We start from the raw sequence: 25,551 nt of genomic DNA, 5'->3' as shown, positions 1-25,551 counted from the left end.
TATACTTTTGACCACCTTCGCCCATTTTCCCTATCCTCCACACCCCCAACCTACTCTGTTCTCTGAGTTGTTCTTTTAGATTCTACTATATTTCTCTTTCCCCGTATGACTTATTTCACTTTGCATAGTGCCCACAAGGTCCATCCATGTTGTGTCAGATGGCAGGATTTCCTCCTTTTCTATACATGAATATTTTATTATATAAAAAGTATATATATCACATTTTCTTCATCCACTCATCCACTGATAGACACTTAAATTATTTCCATATCTTGGCTATTGTGCTATTGCAAATAACACTGCAATAAACATGGGGGTGCAGATATCACTTCAGGATAGTGATTTGGCTTCCTTCAGATATACACCCAGAAGTGGAATTTCTGGATCATATGGTAGTTCTATTTTTAATTTTTTGAGGAACCTTCACTGTTTTTTGTAATAGCTGCACCAATTTACATTTTCACCAACAGTGCACAAGGGTTCCCTTTTCTCCACATTCTTGTCAATACTTGTAATCTCTTGTTTTTTAGATGGCAGCTGTTCTCACGGGTGTGAGATGTATCTCATTGTGGTTTTGACTTTCATTTTCCTGATGATTAGTGATGTTGAACACCTTTTCATATATCTGTTGGCCATTTGTAGGTCTTCTTTGGGAAAAGGTTTATTCAGTTCTTCTGCTCAATTTTTAATTGGATAATTGGGGGGTGGGGTTGGAGGATTTTCTTGGTTTGTTTTTTGGGTTTTTTGTTATTGAGTTGTATGAATTCTTTGTCATTTTGGATATTAATCCCTTATCAGATAAATAACTTACAAATATTTTCTCCCATTCTGTAGGTTGCCTATTCATTTTGTTGACAGTTTCCTTTGTTGTGCAGAAGCTTTTTAGTTTGATGTAGTCCCACTTGTTTATTTTATTTTTGTTGCCTTTGTTTTTGGTGTCAAATCCAAAACAATCATTGCCAAGACATGTCAAGGGACTTCTTTCCTACATTTTCTTCTAGGAGTTTTATGGTTTCAAATCTTAGGTTCAAGTCTTTAATCCATTTTGACTTAGTTTTTGTTTATGGTGTAAGATAAGGGTTCAGTTTCATTCTTTCATATGTGCTTTCCAGTTTTCCCAGCACAATTCATTGAAGAAATTATTCTTTACCTAATGTATATTCTTGGCACCTTTATTGAAAATTAACTGACCATATATGGGTGGGTTTATTTCTGGGCTCTCTACTGTTTCACTGATCTATATATTTGTTTTTATGCCAATACCATACTGTTTTGATTATTATAGCTTTGTAACTTAGTTTGAATTCAGGAGTATGATAGGCACAAAGAAACTTTGGTGAATGATAGATATGTTCTTGATTGTGCTGTTTTTATAGGTGTATACACATCTCAAAATTTATCAAATTGTAAACTTTAAATATATGCAGTTTATTGTATGTCAAAAACCTCAAAAAGTTGTTAATATTTTAAATTTAAATAATCAGATGTGTCAAATGGGTACAGCATTGGATAGTGCATATCTAGACTATCAAAGCATTCAGAGGTATTTACAAAGTTAATGAATCAAGTGTTACAATCAAATATGATATCTGCTTTGGATATGAGAGAGGAAAAGGAAGCACTTGTGTTTTAAGCTTGTCAGTACTTATTGTTATGTGACTTTTCTCAGAATTCCAATTACCTGGTGTATTCTGATCCAGTCATGGCAAAATGTAATAGAATTTCCAGGCCATTCAAAAGGATAGGTTTAGGTCCCTTGCCAGGGTGAAAAAGGAAGTCAGGAGAGGTTGCTAATGAAACAATAATATTGCTATTCAACTTTGACACCTTTCTTGGCATTTTGCATGTCATCATTATGCAATAAATCCTTCTTAACTTATAATTGTCATAACTTTATGGAAACATAATTAGTGCTCAATTAATTTAAATATACTACAAGTTTTAAAGAAATAATCCTACCTACCTAGAAATAGGCTAATGGATCACAAAGTTTTTGTTTAAGATTTCATTCTTACCCTCTAAAACATATAATAGTCCACTCAAAAAAAACAAACAAACAAAATAAGAGTGCCATGGCTATAAGACTGAGAAACACTGATATAAGTTTACCTAGCAAAAGCTCTATCTTGCTTTTTAGGATTCATAAGAACTGAAGTGTTCATGCTATAGGTAATACATGGGGAAGGGAAGGCAATAGTGAAGGGCCTTAAAATAAATGAAATATGGTATTACTTTCTGAGAGTTAAAACTATAAAATAACTACATGGTAAGAGCAGTAAAGAATGTCAATATACAGAGAAAAACATAGATTCCATGACAGCAAGATGAGGGTGTAACTTAATTTCGGTTATTAACATAACTAAAGAAATAATATCAAGTATAAGAACATTAAGCAGTGATGAAAACATAGAAAAATAAAAGTCAGGAAGATGTGACTGATATTTGCCCACGTCCTTCCAGCACTAGCCAGGAAAAAGAGTGCCCTGTCAAGATGACTGAAGTATCCTCTCACCTTCAAGGCTTATCTATTCCTGGGGTGCATATTAAAGCATCCGTGTGTCAGAACTCAGGGAAAACAACCCTGTTCTCCTATCTAACAACCATTGCTCCCTTTTTTCCTTGTTAAAATAAACTGATTTTATTCAATTATCAGGTAGCCATATGTTTTAGAGAAATCTAAACGTGTTCCAAGTTCAAGGGGTAAATAATAATGGACTTTAATATCAGTAGGGAGGTTTGGAAAGTTATCCCTCTGAGATACTGTCATCTGGAAGTGACACCTGGAGCTGTGGCAGCTATCCTGACACCATGAGGTTAGTCAACTTGAGAGGACAAGCCAAGAAAACAAAGTGATGGAAAGGAATCATCTTTGATAATGTCATACAGCCACTAAAGTTAACAACTCTAGAAGAAATTTAAAATAATCATCTTATCTTTCCTGTTTTCTTTTTTCTTGCTTTCTTCTTTTCTTGCTTTAGCCTGTTCTCTTTGCCCTTTCTTCTTTTACTTTTCTCTTCTCCTTATCTGTCTCTTCATTTGCTTCCTCCTCTCTCACTCCCTCTCTCCTCCCTCCCCTTTCTTTCCTTCTTTCCTTCTTTTCCTTCCTTCCTTCCTTCCTTATCAGAAAAAATCATGAGTCTGAAGAAACAACTGTAGGAGTTAGCTTTGGTAAAGTCCATACCATTATGATGCACACATTAAATCAAAGAAGTTGGAGTGACAAGGTCATTTATCAACTGACTGTTGAATAGAACGGTAGCAAATGAATTACTGTGTCTGCTCATCTTTCTCAGAGGTAATGTCAAACATGAATCAAATACACTGATTTTGAATTTCCTGGTGAGGTATAACAAAATATTTTGCTCACAAATTGGCTTGAGTCATTCCAGGCAAAGCTGGAGTAGACTGAGCATATCAGAGGAAGAAACTACACACAATGACATTGCTCAGGGTCATTTGTGAAAGACCCTTACTCTTCCCTACTTCCACTGACATCACAGTGTCATAATCCTTTCATAATGACAACCATCACCTTTACTTTTTTATATGTTTCTGATAAGGAAGAAATTACAATGAAATTTAGCATTACCTTGAAATGAGCTTGAAGTGAGTTTAAGACATGTACTAAATGTCTGTGTTACAAATTAGAGAATATTCTCTTTCCCTAGAAGTCTTCTATGGCAGATATAATGTAGACATAATTACAAATTGTCAGGATCAAATTTTGTTTCAATTTAACATAATTAAAAGTAGTTCTAGCAAACTCAGTGTTCCTTTTTTGTAGCAAGGATAACTTAATGTCTTCTTTCTGTAGTTATAAAACTATAAGCCTAATGGAGCATTTCTGTTTCAGAATTAAAGTGCCATGTTTGTCAAAGATATATCTAAATCCAAGGCCAAGGCTTTCATTAGCTATGTTATGACAATTAAATAACAGGTTTACAATTTAGGAGGCAAGTAAATACCACATTTTGAATGGAATTTCTAAATAACTGAAAATTTAAAAGACATATATAGCTTTTCAAACACTGTATGATTATACAACCTGGCAGATTTTATCACCCAAAGAAATTTCAGTCCAGCTCTACAACAACTCCAGTAAATGGTCATTGAACCAGGATTGCAAAATTCTGGTTGTAAAGTACTTCATTCAATTTTTGGATAACTATGACGTAATTACTTCCTTCCTCTCTCCTTCCTCTCTTTTTCTTTCCTTCTTTCTTTCCACAATACTTAATAAATGAAAATATGTGACATGTTCTGTGTTAGGTCTATGGATGTAATAATGAACAAGATAAAGTCCCTAACTTCAAGTAGCTTATAGCATATACTGAGGCACAGTAACATTAAAGGCAATATAGGATGAAAATTGCCAAGACAGAGATAAGCTCAGGCATACTGGAAGCAAAAATCAGCAAATATTACTGGATATCTATTGTTTCCTAAGCACTGTGCTTAGAGCTTTGGAGCTCACAAGACACTTCTTACTTATGGTAAGGTAAGTAACTTTAATTCACTGCCCTCTGAAAACTTGCGGAATAATTCTAATCCTTTGCCATGTTTAACAGTCTTCTCAAAGAATATTCTTTCTTCTTTTTTTCCTTGGCAGGCACTAAAGAACAAACTCAGTGTATGATTATCCCCTAAATGTTCCCTTAAATTTTTCTTATGATGGGACTAGAAGGAGGAATGTTTGTTTGGAATTTTCCAACTTTATTTCAGCTGTGAAAACAAAGCACTAAAGACTGTGATCCTTCACAATTTCATTTTCCCAGAGTATGTCCTATGAACAGTGGTATTAATAAGTCATCTTCACCATCAACACAGAAGTCAGTGCTCAGATTAGCATTCCAGGCTGCACTTGCATTTCAGATGGGAAAAAATGCCAAGTCCTTAGAGGACTAAGTCTATCAAAGTTGAATTTTCTAGATGATGTGCAATAGAGACTTTAACTTTCCTTCATTTCCTTTCCTTTGGTAAAAATTTTTAAAAGCATGACAGGGAATTTAGGATTTGGTATATACATTGTTAAGAAATGTGAATTAACTGAAGAAACCATGGTTTATGACTCAGGAGTCTTGGATTCTATTCCTAGTTATGCCACTAATTAGCTATGTGACCTTGAGAAAGTCACTTAATTATTCCAAATCTAATACCATCAACTAACTCTTGATAATATGAACCAAGTACCCCCTAACATCACATTCTATGATTCTGAAAGGACTTTACCAAAGAAATAGTTAAGAAGTCTGAGAATCATATGAAAAATGTGTCTATAACTCTTCCCCACACTTCCCCAACAACCCACCACTCAATAAATCTAAGGAATTCTATATTTCCCCCATATAATATTTGCCTTTTAAATATATAGGCCAAAGGATGAGGGTGGCTCAGCCAGAACTAAAAATAATTGTCTTCTAAATACAAAACAATATGCTAGATTCTTGACATACATTTTCTCATTCAATCTTGTAATCACTCATTTTGTATTCCTTTTTCTCTTCTTTCCCACACCATTATCATTGTGTTGTTTTAATTTCTGAGTAGTCTCGGATTAATCTAATACAATGATAACACGTAGTTGTTGCGTTCTTACTATGTACCAGAAAACATTCTAAGTGTTTATAAGCATTAGCGCAGTGCTTGGCACCTTTTAAATGATCAGTAAATGTGTGTCAAGTAAATAAACTCATCATAAGTAAATTTAAAACAATTTCTCAATAATTATTACATTCTATGACAAGTCTATGACCTATTGTCTTTGTGATCTGCTAAATGTTTGCCTTGAACCAGTGTACTTTTTATTCTCATTTTCTTATCTAGAAAAGGGGGGAAATAGTTCATGAAGTGCTTGCTAGGATCAAGTGAGATTAAAACAAAGTTTGTTCTGATAAATACATATAAAATTAGTATGGGTTTAAATAGCTATTGCCTAATCCTATACTTGAGATATCTGAAAAAGTAGATCAGTATTATAAATTCCAGACATGGTAGCAGGAGAGAAAGAGGAATCTAAAGATGGATGTTGAGAAAGGTGAGTTCTTACAAGCCATTCATATCTTAACATCATCAATATTATCACCATCATTATTCCAACCATCAAGGCCAAAAGTCCTAAAGCAGGGGTCAGGAAATCAAATGCTCACATGGTCTAAACAAGTTTGAGAAGTGTGGCATATGCAGGATATAATAAAGTTCAGAGCACGTAACTCATTTTAATTGTGCTGCCAGTACTCTGCTCTAATGCTGACCCTGTAGAAATTCAGGACCAGCATTACCAGACATTCCAAATCTTGCAAAGTAGCTGGAAATTCATTGTTTATTCAAAATTACCCATTTTTTAAAAAGTGCCATGCAGGACTTCCCTGGTGGCGCAGCGGTTGAGAGTCCGCCTGCCAATACAGGGGACACGGGTTCGTGCCCCGGTCTGGGAAGATCCCACATGCCACGGAGCGGCTGGGCCCGTGAGCCATGGCCGCTGAGCCTGCGCGTCCGAAGCCTGTGCTCCACAACGGGAGAGGCCACAGCAGTGAGAGGCCCACGTACCGCAAAAAAAAAAAAAAAAGTGCCATGCAAACTAAACATAGAAGATTTGCAAATCACATCTGTCCTGACATTCATTTTCTGACATCAGGCCTCAACTCATTTTGACTCTTTTTTTTTTAATCCCCTCTACTCAGTAGGTAATCATGTCCTATAATTTTAAGTTTATCCTTTTCTCTCCACATCCCCACCTTCACTGAAGTCTAAGCCCTTGTCATCTCATGCCTACATTATTGCAGCGATCCTCTAACTGGTTTCATTACTTCTTTGCCAGATTCTTTCTGAAACACTAATTTAATCAATTTAATCCCATACTGGATCATCTATAATGACTCCCTATTATCTATCACATTAATTCTATATTATTTTGCCTGATGTTGAAGATTCCCTCTAGTTGGAGGGAATCTTTTATTTATTTAATTTTATTCTGCTTTTCTATAAAGACAAGAATGGAGTTTCAGGAGGCTAGTCTCCCTCTGTCCTTGTAACCACCAAGTTTGTTTTCCCTATGCCTTTTCTCTGCTAGTCCCCCAACCTGGAATAGGTTCTGACCTCTCCATACCTATCAGACATCTATTCTTTTCATGAAGGCTTCCTTGATACCCTCACTCATACTAAACATACTAAACAGACACGACTTTCTCTGAATTTCTATCTCACATACCTTCAGCAACAAATAACTTAACAATATCCAATTATTCTCTAATTGTATTACATGTCAGAACATAGAAGCCTGAATAGGAAAACTTGAGTTTGAATAGGAGTTTTATTGTTACACAGACCTGGACCGAAGTACGGGATCTACCATGTAAGAGTTGTGGATCTTGGGCTCTGAAAATCAATCTTCTTATCTGAAATAGTAACAATAGCTAACATTATTGAATACTTACTATTCCAGGCCCTCTTCTAACTACTTATATCTATTAACTCAATAATCATCACAACAACCCCCAAGCTAGATAATTTTCTTATTCCCATGTAATCTGACATTTAAAAAAAAAGAAAAACTGAGAAAACTGAGGTGTAGAGAATAAGATTAAGTAACTTTCCCAGAATCACAGCTAATATGGGTTAGAGTCAGAATCTGAAACCTGGCAATCTTTGTTCGAAGTCTACACTTGTAACCACATTGCTATGGGAATAATATAGTACTTTCCAGAGAGGGTTGGTACCAAGTTGTGGTGATAGTGGTCAGAGAAGCAGTATCTGTTTCATCTTTGGAAAATTATTTCAGTTCTCTGGTGTTCAGTGTTCATTCTACTGTACCTACTTAATTGGAGCTGTTGGAATACACAAATGAGATAATTCACAAAAATTTAAGTGCATTATATAAATTCTTGTTGTTTTATTAACACTATTATACTGTGAAAGACTCCTCAGCCTTTCTATCACTGATAAGTTCTTGAATTTTTTATTTCTTCATGAGCCATTGTAATCAATACCAAAACCAGCCAATCAGGGCTTTTAACCTGTCACAGATAACAGATATCCTAAATGACTCAGCAGGTAGACTTCCAGGCCAAAACTTAAGTTTTTGTTTTTAACCTATACTGTATCATTATAGAAAAACATGTGCAATTTTTTACTAGGCTTTAAAAAAATATTTGGAGGAAAGTAGACAACACCTACATTGCTGCCTTGTGGATCACTGGTTGGGAATTACATGGGTTGGTAGAGAGGCTAAGCTGAGATTCATTTACCTCTCACCCTTCCTCCCCACAGACTCAAATATCTCAAATGGCCCTCAACTTACCCAGGAAAGGTTTTATTTACTGCTTTCTTATTTATCTACAATCGGTACTTATACTTGTTTTTTCAATCAGTCATATGATGACTGCTTTCTCGTTTGATTCAGCAGTTATAAAACCTTGCTGTGAATCTGTTCTGACTGATGACCCAAGAGAAATGACCAATAATTCTTCAAGTGAGGAGTTTGAGGAGAGCTAACATAAATAGTCCAACGGAGAGTAAATGAGGTAGAGCTCTCTTCTGGAATGCAAATATCCTGACCTCACAGAGAGAGTGGTTTAGCAGCCATTGGGAAAGATTTTGCTCAAATAAAATTTGAAACAGAGTGCAGAAAACTGCTCAGGAGTCTTTGTTACAACAATGAGGACCTCTTACCCTGGGACCTATGAGCTCTAGATTCCTGGAGGTATTCTAAAGACCAGCAGCCACCATTTGCTTGGGAGACTATTGGAAAGTTATATTGGTTTTACAGCATTCCACACACTTATGAGTTAAGCAGTATCTTCTTGGGTCCTGGCTAACTCAGACTGAAAGTATTCTTAAAGATTTTATCATTTTTAAAATTAAAACAATTTTTAAGTTCCTTCTAGCTAATACAATCCCCTTCTCAAAACCATAGCATATTCACAGATGTAGTTTGGGAGAGGAGTGAAGAACTAGGAGATGATGAAGAAAAACTAGTTACAGTAATGTTTCCCCTGTCCTAAGAGGCTTTATCTCACCTTTTAAAATTCAAACTAATATGTAACCAGAATTCTTGGCAACTTGTGCTAAACAGAGAAAATCCAAAATTCTACCTTTTTATTTCCCATATTGAGGGAAAGAGAGGTTCTTCACCTTTCTACCTCTAATTTTGTTTATAGAAAGTTGTGGCTGGGACAAAGTGTGAAAGCATATTTGTTTAATAGGTGTAATCCAACTTGATTAGCTATGAAGGAGAGAAACAAAGGACAGCCACTGTGCAAAATGTGATCATTTAATGCTGTTCTGCATAAAGATGAAAATTTTCATTCCCCTCTCAGTTCACTAATAACTACCATTAGACTTCAATATGCTTGATTTTAACTCAACATTATTCTATTCCTAAATAGTAGCAGCCATTAAAAAAAAAACTTAATATGGAGGTGGATGGCACAGAGGGTATTCATTAGGCTTTCATTTAGAAATAATAATAATGTCAACAGTGACCTTATTCTCTTTTTCTCTGCTTGCTGATCTCTCTCTTCCTCTACAATAGTAAAACCAAAAGTGAATGAGCCAAACCAGCTCTTGCAGTAGGATGAATGCATACATCATCTTTTCTAAAGATAAGAGGCATCATTCTTAGAACTTAGAAAAGAGGAGAACATTTCTGGAAAACCAAATCTTTAATTTTATCCTGTATTTTCTAAGTGAAGAAAAAATGACAAAGGATTTAATTTTTTTGATAAATGCTAATAGGAAATAACTAAATCAACATTAGGAAAAAGTAAAAATTAAAAGGGAAGCCATCCCCAAAGTTGGCTCTATGTTTATCACCTTTCTCTTTACCAGCCTGTAGCAGAGGACCCCAAACCAGTATTTTATAGCACTCTGCCATGCCACCAGTGGACTGAGGGTCTGCCCAGATACTCATACCCGCAGCCTTCTTCATGGCCAGGTATGGCCTGGGGAAGCCAGAGCTGTTCATCTTTTATATAACCAGACCCATTAAGTTTCCCCAATGTGCCTACAAGTATTATCATTTTTTACATATGCCATTACAAGATAAAAGTAATTGCTTACAACAATCCTATATAAGCCTTCTCCATAGGATAGACCATACTAATCTCTCTCTTTCTCTGTGTGTGTGTGTGTGCACACCTGTGTGCGTGCTTTTAGAATTAGCCAAACATTCCTAATATTCTTTGAAGGCAGAGAATCAATAGTATAAAATTTTGCAACACCATGGTGCATAATACAATGCTCCACTCATAGCGAGATCATGATAATATAACACTGGTTAATATCAGTCCATTTTGTGTCAATATGAATATGACAGGACACATCACCCACTTGCTCAACTGAGGCAGCACTGAGACAAATCCAAATGAGGGAATTACTTTCAGCATTTAAGCCACATTTCATGTGCTGCCCAAATTTCCAGAAAAGACTTTGCATTCAATGTTTCCAATTATATAACTGATGATTGGCATAGCAATATTGAAACAAGGGTTGGTGTGTAATATACAATTCAAATTGGTAGCCAGAAAGCTGCAAGCTAGTTGCTCGTCCTCAGAATTGCTTTAAAAGTTGTTCTATGCATAATTTTTTTTTTTTTAATCTCTTCCTTTAGTTTTAAGTCGCAAAGTCTGTGGGTTCCCCCTGCTGGTTCTTTTAACTGCTAGAATCAGAAGCTAAAAACACTTACGATATCTGTACACTGAAAACCAGCTCCAGAGAGAGGAAAGGCATCTGAATGGTGCATGCTACTGGAAGATTCTAGTTCAAAAGTGCAGAGATGTGAAGATAGGACTAAGTCTATTAAAGCCAAGAACCAGTGAGACTCAGTCCATTTTCTTTGATATGTTCATTCACTTAATGTTTTCATGAAGTGGTTGCCAATATTTAAAACCTAGATTTAGTTTCCCTTGAAAGGTTGCCAACAGTGAGCCAATATTCCCCCAGACGAAGCGTACCCACTGTAGTTTGCCAGTTACCAGGATTCCCTGTGACCTAATCCACATTGACCTAATGTCAATTGCTCATTATCATCAGGCATGAGCAGTTAGTTTTTGGATATTCGGCCAATTTCACTCATCGTTTTGTGCTCCAATTCTACCAGGTATTTAAGTCTTGGAATTCTGCTTTGACACATAATTCAAAAGCCACTTTCTCTAAAAACTACCATTGATTGTTCCACATTCTCATACCTCAAACCCTTTCAAGCTATTTTTGTTATTTTGACATAAAAAGAGCTAATATGCCTGGGGAAAGTATGCTAAGTAAACTGTAATTCAGGACGTAGCTGCTTATAATGAGAAAGCTTCTATCATTTGGAGTTTTAAGCATGAGAAAGTACATATAGAGAGTTTTTTAATGAAGAAAAACTATCAAAAAGAATACAGTTTAGAGTCACTGTCTCATTTCTGAACTCATTTCTACAGCTACAGCAAGAGAGAGAGCAGTATCCAGAAAACCTTATCAGTCAAATAGCAGAAGAAAAAATGTACTGTGTGTGACTGAGAAAGGGATGAAAGGAATATTTGAGGTCTTTCAAGAAAAGACCATATAATCTTATCAAGACCTGCCCAAGACAGGCTGGAATTTAGGAAACTTAAACCTCCTTTTAAACTGCATTTGGACAAAAAAAGAAAAAAGCAAAGCTTTATTTGATCTGTTATTATATGCCCCCAAGAAACCTGAACCTGCTATCTGGGCTCACAGCTCTTTGATAACAGAGACTCCAGGCATTAACGGTTCACCAACGCAGTCATTAAGTTTACTTTGCTTATATATTTGGCATAAAATGAGTTTTTGGGCTCGGTTTGGTTTTTCACTTTTTTTTTTTTTTTTTTTTTTAGCACTGGAACAGTTAAATAATGGTTTTCTGAGAACTTTCTGTTATAGGACCCTCCAATTCAAGCTCAATTTCTTTCCTTCATCCACCTCTCATTGCACATTGCAATTACTTCTTTTCCCACATCTCACTAGTTCCTTTATTGAGATAACAAAAAGGAGCAGCATAAAGATTATGGCCTGGGAGTGAGGATTTCTAGGTCCAAATCACATCTTTGCCAATGACCACTTTCTGGGCTGTTTTCTTACATTGGCAAAACACAGAGTTTGAAATATAGGAAAATACATTTTTTTCTTTAACTACTACATAATTAGACATCTATGCACACCTAGTTTAATATTTTTAATTGAAAACAGGTGAGTTAAAGGGTCCATAGTTGGTATATGAGAATTACCCATGACCCAAATACAAGTAAAGTGCATAGGAAGGCCATATCACATCTATTTTCCTTTTAGCAGGAAGTCTTTCACAAGGATCCCTCTTTTGTGATGAAGTATTAGTGAAATGAAACCTGAATAGCTCAAACTGCATAATGAATTACTATCAGCATCAAATAAAATGACTCATTGATCTAAGCCAGTTAGCCTGATTGCTGGGGAACTGGTCTCACAGAGAAATCGATGGTTAGGTCCCAATGGCTCAAGTGATCATGAGTGATAATCACATTTAAAACAAAAATTTTAGGGAATTCCCTGTGGGTCCAGTGGTTAGATCTAGGCGCTTTCACTGTGGTGGCCCAGGTTCAATCCCAGGTGGGAGAACTAAGATCTCACAGGCCACGTGGTGTGGCAGATAGATAGATAGATAAATTTTAAAAGTCTCCAGGGCCAAGTTGGCCACTAGCTAATGGGGTGAATAGTGGGTGCCATGTATTAGATGATCATTAGTATCTCTTCACATTCAAATATTCCCCTCCTGGTCCTTTTTGCTAAAGCAGTATTTTTCAAAAGGCATTTCATGGGATTTCACTTGGTGTTCTAAAAAAAACCACAAAGGGTGGGGGTGGGAAGGTGGGGAGTGAAGGGGAAAAGATGGGAAGATCTATATTTATTTAGGACATGTTGAATTGAATAAAAACTGTCTTTTATTTATTTATTTTTATTTTATTTTTTGCAGTACGCGGGCCTCTCCCTTTGCGGAGCACAGGCTCTGGACACGCAGGCCCAGAGGCCATGGCTCACGGGCCAAGCCGCTCCACAGCATGTGGGATCTTCCCGGACCGGGGCACAAACCCGTGTCCCCTGCATCGGCAGGCGGACTCTCAACCACTGCGCCACCAGGGAAGCCCAAAACTGTTTTTTAAAAGGAATTATTCTCAGTCTTTAATACACCGAAAAAAAAATGCTCTCTGAATTTGCATAACGTTATAGCTACATTTGTTCTCCGTGAGATTTGGTACCCTCCATCAAGGGTCATTTAGAAATATTTTAGGGCAAATTTTGATTATCATGATGGCTGAGAACCTCCTTGCACTTAAAGGCCAGGTAGCATGGATGCTGAATGCCCTGCAGTACTTGGGACAATACCACACAACAAAGAATTGTTTGACCCTAAGTGCTAGTAACCTCTCATTGACATTGGAAGAGAATGCAAATTCCCCAAAGGAATTTGACCACAGAGCCTTTAATTTAGAGAGTAACTTGTGAGACTAGTGTTCCCTGGGATCATTTTGGGAAAGTTAGCCTACGGTTTATACTTCAAGGCTTTTTTTTTTTATGGAAAGGCATTTTATTTTAAATATAGCAGTGTGTATATATCAATCCCAAACTCCCAATCTATCCCAATCTATAAAGGCATGGATTGTAGCACTAACCTGCAATCCCACCTGCACCCCCTCCCCACACTTATGAATTTCTCTTTTTTAAAACTGAGCTATTATTGACATATAACATTATATTAGTTTCTGGTGTACAACATAATAATTTGATGTTTGTAGATATTGCAAAACAATCACCAAAACAAGCCTGGTTAACATTCATCACCACATGTAGTTAACAATTATTTTTCTTGCAATGAGAACTTTTAAGATTTACCCTCTTAGCAACTTTCAAATATGCAATACTGAATTTCTCCTTCTAACTAGGACTAAGTGAAGACTATAATTATTTCAATTCCTTTAATCAAGATGAAGTGAAGGCAGTGGAAGGGAGATGGTTTTTTGTGAATTGAAATTCTGCTTTGAATCCATGGAGTCAAAAGACCAACTTTGTCTCTTTAGGATATTTATGGCTCACTCCTCTTTCCTCAAGTGTTAAGATGAGTTTATAATCAAAGCCTTTCCACACTGTAGGACAAATTGCTGAAGTGGAAGAAAACCATCATCTGTCTACTGGGATTGGTGTCAGGACTTTGACCAAAGATGAGAAGATAAAGAATTAGAAATGTGTTGGAAAAAAAAATCTGAGTCTTATATGTGTCTATACAATCAACTGTGGCATTTCCCCACTCCTGCACCAAGACATCTGTTTCTTTCCACTTTCAAAGAAACCTTCTCAAATTGTTACCCTTTTGGGACTTTTTCCCTACTTTAAGTGTTGCTTGCATCATGTGATTTCATTTCCAAATGAAGTGAAAAAAGGAGAGTAGAAGCGGGATAAACTAGGGATATGAGGGCTATTTTCTTTACATTTCCTCCCCAAATGACAGCTTCTTTACCTAGTTCATCTTGGGCAAATCATTAATATTTTTGGAGTCTCAGTTCCCCTGTCTCTAAAACAGAGTGTCTAAAAATACCTACTTCAAAGGGTTGTTGTACAAATGAAATGAGATCAGGTAGCAAAAGCCCTTGGTCCTGGCATATAGTTAAGTGCTGAATACATAATACAACTGTTATTTTTATTATTAATAATAATGAAGTAGATCTTCTGACTCTTAGTCCACAGGTATTTGGCTATATAACATGCTCAAAAGGAGCCCTCCTGCTTCCACATATAGCTAAGAAGATGTCTTTTTCATACAGCTCAGACCATCCTGGTACAGGGAGATGGCAACTGCAGTCCACTAGCCTGGCTTCTTCTCCACCTCCCCAGGCTTACTTTTCTCATTCCCTTCTTCATCACTTAAAATTTCAATCAAGAAGGCACAGCAGCAGAGGCCACCAAATTAACAACTCCTCCAATATTCAGTTCTGTTAGATTTACTACTCCCTTTTCTATCTGAATTGATCCCCAGGGTAATTGCTAAATACCATCATATTTTTTAGTCTTTCTAAGCTGGCCCATTTGGCAGCTTGTGGGTAATATTTGCATAACTGACCCTGTACGGGAGAATAAAGAGATCCACAATCATCAGAATTGACTGCAGCTGTATCCAGCAACCAGCCCACCCTCCACATTTTTACAGAGGGGAAATCTGAGGCCTAGTGGGGGCAGTCACTTGTCTAGGCCTCACAGTGGGTAAACTGCAGAACTGGAACTGCAATTGGATTCTCTTGGTCCTTTCAGAACACAGAGAATACTATTTTAGCTCAGTGCTTCTTGCAATCATAAGCCAAAAAAGCAGGAAAATTCAGTTGTAAGAATATTAATAAACTAGCAATGTATTTAGATTAGATTCAGAATCCTTAAGATTACTGGACTAAATAATACCAACGCAACAAAATGCAACAGACCCACCAATACAGGTCATGAGAAAAAGAAGAAAAAAACATCCAGAAGGGGAACTTGCCCAAGAGGTCCTGCGGTTGACCTCCCCCCGGGGTGGGATGGGATGGCAAGATTCTCTTAACCCAGTTCTCACAGGCACCTTGCCATTAAGCTCTGCCTCTTACATCACCTCCTTGAACACTCTGGCTTAAGAAAGGCAAAAGCTATCCCTTGCTAGACTTGACACAATGAAGAGAAAGGGAGGAATCTTTACCGCCTTTCCCTACTTAGCTAGGGGAAGCAAAAGGGCAGTGACTATCCCCTCCCTAGACCCTTCACACAGCTCCTCTCCTCAGAGCTTCTGTAGCCTCTCCAGGGCAGTGCCAGGAGTCAGGGATTGGATCCCAACAGCCCCCGGACCCACACAGCTCCCCCTCTTTTCCTTAGCCATGAACTGAGGGAAGTCTTTCTCTGCCGTCCATTACTCCTACTCTCTCAGCCTCTTTCGTCAAACCCTAGGCTTCCTTTTCACTTTTCTCAATTGACTTTAGTGGCTCATTAAAATCAGGCTCTAAATCATTCCCCTTTGAGGGAAAAGAAGACTTAATCTTCAAGCCATCCGGGGGTGAGGAGAAACACCTTCAATTCTTGCAGGTTAGCAAAGAAAGGCAAGAAAAGCCACCCATTTAAGTTTCCACCTTAACATCATCTTAATATTTATCCTCTATCCTAATTGTAAATGTGAGGAAGGTAGAGGGAGACACAAAATTCTAATCTAAATTCCTCACTGCTCCTCAACTAATTAGCCTCTGCTCTCCGTTTCTGATCTCTTCAACCAGGGTTTCTGCCCGGTAAATCCTCTCACCTCGTTTAACCTTTAGTCTCTTCCTTCTTCTGTTTCTTCTTAGACTTAACAATTCCGACTCTTGAGAGCTGACAGTAGGGGAAAAATGGGGAAGTGCGGATGGTTCATGAGCATAGACAACATAGTTGTTCGTAGACAAGACAATAACCAGAGCATCTGTCACCGGCAAAGCCCGTTAACAATTCCTGGGCAATAAATATAAAATCTGGGTAATAAAATAAAGTCTAACCTTTTTTCCTTTGTGCTTCGTCCAGTTTCACTTGCTCGTAGAGGGCCACGTGCAGAGGCCTTGCACCAGGCACTTCAGACCAGAGCTCCTAGTGAGAATTGGCTGCGCGCGACACCCACACCTCAGTTCAAGATGGCGGCAGGCCGTTTGCGGAGACGCTGCCCAGACACAGGCACCTAAGCGACCTGCGCAGCGCACCTGCGCGAGCCCCGCGAGAACTGAGCCCCGCGAGAACTCCGCCCCTCCCAGCAGACAGGAACCCTATAAAGCAGCCCTGCTCATGGCTTTTCGGGGAAAGTGTGTGCTAAAATCTCGCACCTTTCCATTCTCTGATCAGAGCGTAAAGCTTTCCTTTGCTTCTGAACCGAGCTCGGTCTTGTTGCATTGGCTTAAGCAACACCAGGCAGGAAGACCCTTGTTGGAGCCCGACTCGAAATGGTCGGTAAAACATCCTGTTCTGTAAAATGGGGATAATAATAGGGTCTAATGTATTTTGTCATCATGAAGATTAAAGGGCGATACTTCATGTGAAGTATTTAGCCTGACCCTGGCGCATAAAATTGTCCAAAAAACGTTTACTAGTATTATATTTTTGCAACAAAATTTTCCTCAGAGAGTAACGCCCTCCCTTCCAGTGAAGAATCTAACCTCCACAGTACACTCCCCTCCTGGTGACACTATGCACTTGGCATCATTAGAAGAAAAATATCAGTTAATTCTTTTGCTTTTGTTCTATCAGCTATGAGCTTTAAATGAGATTAAAGCAGAGAATCTTTTCTGTTCACTTAATAAGGGCCTATTGTTAACCAAGCATTTTCAGGACCCGGGGGGGAAAAAAGGGAAAAGGTAAGCAAAATTCTTGACACCAAAAATTTATAACATCACTAGAAAATGAATAATGCTTATGCTTTTGGGGGGCTGAACTGAAGTTTACTTTTCCCTTTTCTTACATGTCATATTTGTACTCAGCAAAACTCTAGGAAGAGTATTATTTATAAGCCTTGATTCTCTGCTGTCTCTTGCCAAGAGTGTGGCTTACTGGCCTTTGACTGATTCACTAAGTAATCACCAAATACCGATTTATACGGTTCCTGTTTCTCAAATGATCTAATCTGGATGGAATTACCCTGAACTATAAGATTCCTGATCCATCAGACATTTCCAAAAAATGTTTTTACTAAAAGCTGGAATCAGACACCTGCCCCAACATATATTAATATACTAAGAAAGGAACTCAAGCAAAACCTTGAATTTCATAAGGCATATGCATATCCTTCAGGAGATTTATACATATAAGTAATATATAAAATACTATGTAAAGCACTATGTGAAATTTAACTATTTTATTAAATGGTCATTGCCAATGTAAATAAGAATAATAATGATGAACCATATCTCCAAACAGCTATTGTCATGAAGCTCCAAAAGGAAAAAATAATGTATTCAAGAAAAAAATAATAAATTCAAGAAATAAAATCCTTACCATTCAGTTACATAGTACGAGGAAGAAATATTATCAGTTATTCAGAGAACCCAACTGGAGTTTATACAGAGCATTCAAAAGAGCTCTGATTTTGAAAGCAAGTATAGAAAAGAGGGGTGCTAAAGAAAAATCACACTGGACAAGATGAGCAGACAGAAATTTATTTTATTCCAATACCATTACCATAGGGGAGAGACTAGATACCAAATCTCGCTGCCCAGCTCCTTTGGGCAAAAGGGCTGGAGAGTTTCAAGAGCTGGGGTGGAAAGAGCAGGCCATCTGTGTTTGCTAACAGGCCAAACCCAAAGGAAAAAGTAAAATTTCTTGTACCTTCACGGCAGGAGGTTGTTTTACAATTTGGAGCAAGGGGCCAGCTGAAGTTAGTCTCCTACTAGCCTCCCACAGAGACTGGGAGAGAGGGACCCTGTCTTCCTTGATAATTACATTTCAGAGATGATTCTCAAGTCCTTGACAAAGACAGCATTCTTGGGTTGTAAAATTAGCAATTGGCTTTTTAAAAGATTTACATCTCAAAAGAGTAGGGAAAGGATTTGGGATTACAGCAGATTTTCTAAAGTAAATTCTCCAAGAAAAGGGAGGTCTGGGGGCCTGGGCTCTGGAAGAAACCAACGTTTAGTCAAGCTGTGGACAGGCTCTCAGTCAGGAGCACTTCTTTTGCACCTTTGCAACCTCATGTCAGGAAACTGAGAATAGTGTCAAAAAGGCTAAATCCTAGACAGAAACAATACACATCCATTACAGAAAGGCAGCTAACATACTGGAAAACCTTTTTACAAGTTGCAACAGAAACAGGGGCAAGTTTTACACTTAGATTTAAAACACGAACACACATTTTCAAGAGTATAGAAATTTTACCTAGCATCACTTCAGGTAAATAAACTTGGCTTCCTAAAATAACTAAGCCCTCACTAAGTAAACAGAGGTATAAAACGAAACCTACTCTGAACTGCTATTGAATTAATGTGGAGACACCTGAAGTGGCATCAGACCTTAGGATTGCTCAAGTTCCTCAAATGGAATTGAAGCAGGAGGGAAGGGGCAGGGCACAACCTTTAAAAGAATGACACAGCCGTTGAGGATACAACATAATTTGTTAGAACCTATTAGGCCCAAGATGGTGGAAGATTTGACTTCCAGTAGACATTGAGCCTCAGTATATGCTCATTGTAATGCATTAGCATGCTAAATGACACATCCACAGGTACCAGGACAGTTCCGAGGTCGACCATAAAAGGCCAAAAAGTGGGCAGTGGCCCAATTCCTGGAAATCCCCACCTCTTCCCCCTGAAATAGTTGGAATAATCCTCCTACACATTAGCCTATGAAATTACCCAGCCCATAAAAAGTAGCCACCCCGTATTTCAGGACCTCTCACCTTCTGAGATGGCCTACACTGTGTGTGGAGTGTGTTTCTCCCATGGCCGCTCTTGCCTTTTGAAACTGACTGCATTCTGTCTATGGAATGTGTATCTCTCTAAATAAATCCATTTGTTACCACTTTGCCTCTTCCTGAATTCCTTCTGCGCCGACATAAAGAACCTCATTAAGTCCTGAGACCAGGTGTGAGATCTCAATTAAAAGACAGTGGGTTTGAGTCCCAATCTGGGTTTTGACTGGGTTCGAGTCCCAACTGAGTTGTGCGGTTTCAGAATGAGCAAAAACACAGAAAGTAAAGACTGTGTTTGGGGTCTCAAAAAAAAACCCTTTTAAATAATTGGTGCTTACATCTAACGACTCAATTTCTCCCATCTTCTGACTTTTAACATTCATTCAATAAATGATTACCAAGGGCCTAGTATGTCCAGACACTCTTCTTGGGTATCTTCCTTTCATTTCCTCATGGTGCTTACATTTATTGGGGGATACAGACAATAAAACAAGTATATAAATATATATCAGATGATTATAAGTGCTGAAAAAGAACATAATATTGTTTAAGGAAGAAGAGAAGGGCACAGGTAGAAGTGATAGGGAGGGGGTAGAACCCCACGAGGCCCCTTCTCCACAGAAGCGCTCCCAAGTTGGACTTTCCATGCTGCTTCATCACAATGAACTTGTCCCATATTCTATTTGTTGCCTCTGACAAATTTTTGCCACGATAATAGAAGGTGCACTAAGCATAACAGATCACTGATAACATAATATAAATGATCCATAGTCTGCCGTTTAGCACATTTCAAAACAGGAACAGAGACTTTCACTCCTGCAGTTCTGATTCCTATCAATTTATAACATATACTTTTAAATTTGAGTTAAATGCTGCCTGTTTTCTTTGCAAGTCAGCTCTTCTAAAAACTGAATTTCCTTGCATGAAAGTAAAAGCTCTACTTAGCACTTAAATCTATCTGGGTGTTTTTCTTTGAATAACAAAAAGCAATAATACTTACATTGCTTTTGTATATTAGTATATTTTACTTATATGAATAGATAGTACTTCACATTTTAAAACTACTTTTCTAACTACTCATTTATTTAATCCTCACAAAAATCCTATAAAGAATTATTATCCCAATTTTACAAAGGAGATTAGTGAAGGTCACTGGTGGTAGTGCCTGAAGTCCTACACCTGGCAAATGTCAGCACTACCAAGAGAAAAACAGAAACAATCATTTATGGCTTTGCTTGGAAAGGCCTCAATCTCAACAGTGCTTTCTTTCCCAATTTAGAAATGAGGAGCTTAGACAAGGCGTGGTTTAGCTCCCTTTTAGCTCTAAGTTTGTGGTTTTGCTTTGGTGGTTTTTGTAATTACAACTTCAATTCCGGGTCTATATGGTACTTTATCTCTGTTTGCACTATTAAAAGGCCTTCTGAAGGCACAGTTGTCTATCAAAGGAAAAACTCAACTCTTGAGTTCCCCTAGTGTTAAGAGGCTGGATGAGAATATATCTAAGATATTTCCCAGTTCTATTATTCTGCAAAGTGTTTTGTAGAACTGTAGTTTTGTAGAATTTTAAATTGTACAAAGTGTTTTTTATTTTTCTCTTCTCTTTCTACTGTAAATATGCTTACCAATATTTGTGCATTTTTTCTGTAAATTCACAAGAAAATCTCTTTGCATTCCCTAAGCGAACATGCACAAATAACTTCAGAGTCGCGGAAGCAGCCAATCCGAGCCCACCAACCACCAACGAACTGGAGATCTGCCTTTACTGGACTGAATAATTTAATATAGGTGATTCAAGAATATTAAAGTGTTCCTTTCCCAACCTCAATTGACATCTTATTCATCTCACTGAAAATTTATTTTCTAACCAAGGACTCAGATGAAACCACCAGAGCAGTTATGCTCTGTGAAAAAGGTTATACCTATACTGCATGTATTCTGAACAACTTGGCAAAATTTCCAGGCCCTTCTGCACCAAAAATGCGATTGGTGGTGGTATTATAAAACCACAGTGATTGCTCAAGATCCATACCCTTCCCTTATTTAAATGATGTGGCTACTCACTTCCAAATATAAAAATATAATTTATAGTATACAGCTAAAGGAACAAGCCAAAAAAGGAAAGAACCTCTGCAACTCAGCTGAATTTACATCCTCTTGATTAGCACCTGTGTGTATGAGGTCCGAAACAGAAGAGGAGAATGCCAAGTTTCACACACTCCCTCCATGGCATGGGGTAAATCATGTCTGCTCTCTGAGGCCTCAGTTTCTCATCTGTAAAATGAGGGGATGGGCTAGCTTAGTGGTTCCTGAACCCAGCAGGGTGTTGGAATGGGGAGGAGGGAGACTGACACCCACACACATGCACACACATGCACATTCCCACACCTTACCACAGATCACTGGAACAGCCACAGGTGAAGCGGGTAAGCCCAAGGCTGTATTTTTAACCAGCTGTGAAAGAAGCATTGATGATCTGTAAAGGCTTCCTGCCTCCTGCAGTCCTAGCCCAATCCCAGCTGCCCATTGCCCTCTAGTGTCTGCCCGGTTGCCAATAAACAGTGTTTCCTTAACTTGTCTACAACCCTCCCACCTCAGACTCCCACCCCCTACATATGCAAGTAAGTATGCTGGTCTACCTTTCACTTTAGAGACGTCTTTTCCTTCCATAATTGCTCCATAATTATCTCCTCCCCCCTAATCCTAGGAACACTCCCATTCTGCTACTTAGGTAAGAATTTCTTGGCTGTAATGAATTTGATTCAACTAGCATAATGGTTAAAAGCCAGGTTTTGGAATCAGACAAACTACACTGCCACTTACTGTCTGACATTAAGTAAATCACTTGACCTCCCTAAGCCTACTTTTTTCATCTGTAAAATAAGGATAGTATTACCTTTTCACCAGGTTTTTGTGAGTACATAGTTTCTGCCCAATGCATATAGCCATTGTTTTTGTTGTTATGATTTTAAAGAGAGAAAATCCTTTCAGAAGAACATAATTTGGAGGGGGAAAAACCATTTTAAATTGGATGAACTCATGAGGTAATATATAAATTTGACATATATATATATTTATGGTGTAATATATATTTTTTAGATGTAAAAAATACACGGTGCCATATATATATTTTACACTGGATTGGGAATTGGAAGATCTGGGACCTGGTCCCATCTCCTCACTGTGTAAACTTAGGTAAGTCCCTTAGCCTCCCAGATAGTAAAATAAACTATCATATAGCTTTATGCTTTTTCCAGTTATCAATCTATTTCTTTTCAGGGCCAAATTCATGATTCATTTCCTGCTATGAAAATGGAGCTGGACCCTTTAACAGTTTTTCTTTGTCAGCAGGCACAGTGTTAAGCTTTGTCAGTAGAGGGCGCTGGAGAGACACTGCAGAAGGAAGGGGTTTTCGCTCCTGCTTATGCAGTGCTTTCTCGGCAGGGCTCTGCTGCACCCAGCTCCTGTAGTGAGTGTGGCTTCCCCAAAGCCTGGCTGCTGCCGTGCACAGTGGGCAACAGCTTCCCCAAGAATCCCCGCACCCAGGAAGTTCTGCAATTCAAATTAGTCGACTTTTTTTTTTTTTTTTTTTCCGGTACGCGGGCCTCTCGCTGTTGTGGCCTCTCCCGTTGCGGAGCACAGGCTCCGGACGCGCTGGCTCAGCGGCCATGGCTCACAGGCCTAGCCGCTCCGCGGCACGTGGGATCTTCCCGGACCGGGGCACGAACCCGTGTCCCCTGCATCGGCAGGCGGACTCTCAACCACTGCGCCACCAGGGAAGCCCAAGTCGACTTTTCGTAGATAACCTTCCCCACCCCCTACAAGGTGGATTTCCTACAAGTTCAGAGGGCCCATCCCAGCAAATTCCACTAGTGAGACACCACAACAATCTCTCTACCACCCAGTGAACCAGAGAAGAGCCTCCTCTAACAAGATCTGGATCTCAGCCCTGGGGCTGAGAGGTGGATCTCCCATTGGGTGCTCTATTTCAGCCCCAGAGGTGCTAACTCCTCATTATATCTGCTATTCCTGTATTCTTTAGAACTTTCTTTACTTCTTCCTCACAAAGCCTCATTACTCCAATCCTGTTAGTTGATAATTCTTTAAATTAAACTTTCCCTACTCAATATGGTGTAGTGTTTGTCTTCTGACTGAGCATTGACTGATACACAGCTCTAAGATTTTGAGACCCAGAAATGCTGATTTCAGAGATGATTTTTTAGGAAAGGTGTCTTCTGATTTCACTGCTAAGCCTCCCGGTGGGGCACTGTTTCTGAAGTGAGAGGTGAGTAGAAGGGAAAAAGGTTTTTGGAAAAGAACTATATTTGAAGGACAGGTAAACCTTAATTTAGGATGCAAAAGAGATATGCCTTTTAGATTCCAAAATCATGTAGATAATCAAGAGGAGGTATTCAAAAGCTTTGATGTGGTTCTGTTTGGCCAGGACTTAGCCAGATTTTGAGGTTAAGGGCACAACTTTTCAGACCGCCAAGCTGCCCAAGATTTCTGACACCAACTACAAGTTTGATGGTTCCACCATTGTTTTTGATAAATCACTAGAAAGTCTCACAGAACTCACTATGATACTTAAGGTTCACATTTATTACAGAGAAAAGAGGCAAATTAGAAAAAGCCAAAGGAAGGAATGCATAGGGCAAGGTCTAGGAGGAGTCCAGTCATGGAGTTCCAGTCATCCTCTCCCTGTGGAGTCATAGACAGATAGTACTACCTCCTCCTGGTCATGAACTATGGCAATATGCACAACTATTTCCAACCAAGGCACCTTACCTGAGCTTTGATGTCCAGAGCTTTCACTGGGGTTCATTAATTGGTTGAATGATTGGTTGAATCATTGCACATGTGGTTGAACTCAATCTCCAGTGCCCACTCCTTACCTGGAGATTGGGCTAACACCACATGGCCATAGGCACCCACCATGAGCACCTTTGTAGCAGGTAGCAGAAATTATCAGGTGAGGTCCAAGGGGTCCACCTTGAATAACAAAGATATTCCTATCGCTCAGGAAAATCCAAGGGCTTTAGGTTACTTCCCAGGAATCTGGAACAAAGGCAGACCTCTCTTCCGGAAGGTCAAATTTCTTACCACACATGCACCTAACATATTGGAGAGCTGAAGTAACATGAGCTATACTAGTTATTACACTAAAGTTTGATTTTATTGGAAACAAAAGTATTTGCTTACATAAGTCAGTCTCATTGAAAGGATAATAGATAGCATGCAGAAAGAAGAGGCAGTAACAAAACATTATAGGATTTGCTATCTCACCATTTTTTACCTGCTCTTTCAGGTTTGGGACCCAAGGTTTCATACAATGGCATGAAACGTTGATTTAGAAGTGAAATTAGTCACATTAAATCCCCATTTCCTTCCTTTTATATAACAACATTTTCATCTATATACACTAGTGTGCTTCATCTCACTGTAGATTTGCTTCCATAAGCATTCTGAAAGCACAGAGAAATCATTCTATGCCTGCTTCATCTCTCCTCAACCTCAGGAAGAGTTAGTATGTCAAAATGTCACTGCCCCATTAGATTCTGTGGTCATGTGATCTCTTCTGTCCTCTTGCCTCTTGTTTTAAGTGGTTTTATCTGCTAAATCACTGTTTTACATTTCTACGTATTCAATTACATCAGGAGTAGCTCCAGGGAATTTCAAAATGTTATTATAAATAGTGAATGGGCGGAACACCATGCAGACTGTTTGAAATAGACATAAAATTTTATTTCCATCGTTGCCTTCTTATTACATTTGTTCCAGCTAAACTGTATGTGGTAAAAGGCAAAACAAAATAAAGGTGAGTTAGTCAAGGAAAACAGATTGGATACCCATAAATTCACGGTAACCAACCTTGACACATGCTCAACAATGCCAGAACATACTCTACATTTGTCTGGTCAACTCATTGTTCTTCCTTTACTCTGACTTTATACTCTAACCTCAAATCTTAACTCACCCTTCTCCTCAAAATTTAGCAGCTGATGTCACCATTTAACAGAAAGTACAAGAATTATGTATATATATACACACACACACAAATGCTCCCTTCACTTGCCATGAAATATTCTAATTTGCCATATATATGGAACTAAGCTAACAGTGTTTCTTTTTGGTTGAAATAGGAGTACAGCACC

This window comes from Globicephala melas, chromosome 8 (genome assembly GCF_963455315.2).
Source record: "Globicephala melas chromosome 8, mGloMel1.2, whole genome shotgun sequence".
NCBI classification, from domain to species: Eukaryota; Metazoa; Chordata; class Mammalia; order Artiodactyla; family Delphinidae; genus Globicephala; species Globicephala melas.
The sequence above is the reverse complement of the archived record's forward strand: the minus strand, read 5'-3'. Positions refer to the sequence as shown.